We start from the raw sequence: 3,254 nt of genomic DNA, 5'->3' as shown, positions 1-3,254 counted from the left end.
CTAAGTGGAGAGAGATGAGCTTTGGACCTATTTATAACTTCAGCCATTTGATAGTGAAAAACAGGTGAAGCTTTCAGTCTTTACTTTGGGATTAGAAGATGCGGGCTAAAAACTGCATTTCAGTACTCTCTAGATCTTCCTACAGACCGGATCTTTGGAAAGTGTAGTACACGAAGTGACCACCGATGATGATTTCCCACCCTAGTGAAACACGGTGAAGTCTGTCCGGTTTCTGAAGCTAGGATCCTCAGAGTTTCACATCACGAGAGCAGCTTTCTGTGGTTGGTGAACATGCTGGTACATTCATCAGACTCTCAACAGACACACACACGCGTGCACGCGCAGGAATGCATGTTTTCATTAGAAATATATCTGACTTATCAGAAATTCAATTGACAATTTAATGAATTAAGTGATGAATTTACTTCAAGTCTTACAGAAACTCAACTGTCCTCTAGAGTGCTCAGTTACCACTTCTCTACCTGTTGTTATAAGAACAATAGCTTTGTTTTTTATAACATTTTATAGTATGTAAAACGCTTTGCAAACATTATCTATTTGATACTAATTACAATCCTTTAAGGCAAATAATACCTTATTCCTGTTTCCCAAATAAGAAAACTGGGGCTCTGACAGGTATCTTGCCCAAAGTCATTCTGTTCATCATAAATGGCAAGGCCAAGGCTATCTGGACCCAAATCTCATGCTCTTTCCACAGTAACACACGGTCTTATTATGACTAAATATTTGATGGCTACTGCCAGGTAAAGAAAGCACACTGCTAGACTCTGTGGAAATTTTTAATTATAACAGCTTATATTGAAGACCAGCTTGGCACTTCAGATTAGCAACAGAATTATGGGCATAAACCAAATGATCTTTTTACTGTTAACTATTTCTTTTTGAAAACTGGGACATGCCTTCTTTTTGGCAAAACTTAACAATATTTTAGTGGTTTGCCTATAGCCAACCTCTCAATCAGTAATATTTGAACACATTACAAAGGTATTACTGAACCAAAATGCTTGTTCATTTCTTTCCAACTCTTTTATTGTGAAATTTTCACCTGAATTTCCCAACAGTATCTATAAATTGATATATCCAAACCAAGCATCTTCCTCCACAAACCTGCTTCTCCTTCAGTAATTCCTATCTTTATGAAAGTGACAGTCTCCAATTTTCTCATTCCAATTGTGTAAATACCCTTGTTGCCTACCCAGAGGTCATTTTCCCTATCTTTCTTACAAACGAAAACTTACTTGGTTTGAGCATTAATGTGCTCAGCCAAAAAAACCACATGTGCTAGATTTCTTTGTGGCTAGAAGCAGCCGTTTGACACAGCCTTGCCAACGTGATGTAAGCAGCATTGCTGGGTGGGATGTCTCTAAATCTTCTTTTAAAAGGGACCACCAGCTCAGCTGGTGTATGTTTTGCCTTATGCCCTTCCTCTTCTTCCTGCCTGAAAAAGGAAATATGTGGATGGGGGCTCCAAACCAACCATTGTTTTAACACAAATGGTGGGCAGGACAAGAGCCACATGAAGAATACCTGAACAGAAAGAATCATGGTCCCTGATGGCATCCTGAAGCCACCATATTAGTCCAGGACTTCCCATATATAGAATTCTAGTTTAATTTAAAAATAATTTTTTTTTTTTTTTTTTTGTACGGAGTTTCACTATTTTTTTCTATTTTTTTTTTTATTGGCGTAATCTCGGCTCACCGCAACCTCCGCCTCCTGGGTTCAGGCAATTCTCCTGCCTCAGCCTCCTGAGTAGCTGGGATTACAGGCATGTGCCACCATGCCCAGCTAATTTTTTGTAGTTTTTTTTTTTAGTAGAGATGGGGTTTCATCATGTTGACCAGGATGGTCTCGATCTCTTGACCTCGTGATCCATCTGCCTCGGCCTCCCAAAGTGCTGGGATTACAGGCTTGAGCCACCGCGCCCGGCCTTAAAAATAATTTTTAAGAGACAGGGTCTCACTATGCTGCTCAGACCAGGGTGTAGTGGTTATTCACAGGTGGGATCCTACTACTGACCAGCACAGGAAATTTGACCTGCTCTGTTTCAGACCTGGGCTGGTTCACTCTTCCTTATGCAGCTTGGTGGTCTCCCGCTCCCGGGAGGTCACCCTGTTGATGCTGAAATTAGTGTGGACACTTGATCAGCATAGATTACTACAACCCAGAACTCCTGGACTCAAGTGATCCTCCTGCCTGAGCCTCCTAAGTAGCTGAGACTACAAGCATGCATCACCATGCCCAGCCAGACCTCTTTATACATAAGAAAAATAAATTTGTTTTAGTCACTGATTAGTCAGTTTTTTTTGGTTATTTGAAGCCAATGTAATTCTACCAGGTAAGTCATAAGTTGCCTCAAAGTTGGTTAATTGCAATAGATTTCTAATTATTTCCTCTGCCGCCAATCCATATTGCATAATTCCACCATGTTAAATCTTCTGAAAAACCACTCGATCATTATATTCTCAGTTCAAATACATTCAGTGACTTTTTTTTTTTTGGAGATGGAGTCTCGCTGTCGCTAGAGTAAAGTGGGGTGATCCTGGCTCACGGCAACCTCCGCCTCCTGGGTTCAAGCGATTCTCCTGCCTCAGCCTCCTGAGTAGCAGGGATTACAGGCACACGCCACCATGCCTGGCTGAACCTTGTATTTTTAGTAGAGACAGGGTTTCACTATGTTGGCCAGACTGGTCTTGACTCCTAATCTCAAGTGATCCGCTCGCCTCGGCCTCCCAAAGTGCTGGGATTACAGGTGTAAGCCACCGAGCCCGGCCTCAATCTCATAATTCTTACTGACAAAGGATACCTAATTTGACTCCATCTGAATTTAAACCCAGTTGTTATATATTCTTTTGCTGCCAGTTTAAAATTGGAGTACATTTTCTTAACTTCTGAAGCTCCTACTGTGCATGTTCCATCATGTGAACTAGATTTTCATGATATATTTTCCAGGCATTACATCCATGCTGTGACAGTAGTTCCACATTCTTGATTTGAACTGCCTGATGCTCTAACTGGGCCATAGAATTGTTTATACATTGTTGCCATGCAGTAATGTCATTCTTTCTTTCTTTCTTTCTTTCTTTCTTTCTTTCTTTCTTTCTTTCTTTCTTTCTTTCCTTTCCTTTCCTTTCCTTTCCTTTCCTTTCCTTTCCTTTCCTTTCCTTTCCTTTCCTTTCTTTCTTTTTCTTTCCTTCTTTCTTTCTTCTTTTTTCTTTCTTTCTTTTTTTTTT

This window comes from Cebus imitator, unplaced genomic scaffold (genome assembly GCF_001604975.1).
Source record: "Cebus imitator isolate Cc_AM_T3 unplaced genomic scaffold, Cebus_imitator-1.0 Scaffold32, whole genome shotgun sequence".
NCBI lineage: Eukaryota > Metazoa > Chordata > Mammalia > Primates > Cebidae > Cebus > Cebus imitator.
The sequence above is the reverse complement of the archived record's forward strand: the minus strand, read 5'-3'. Positions refer to the sequence as shown.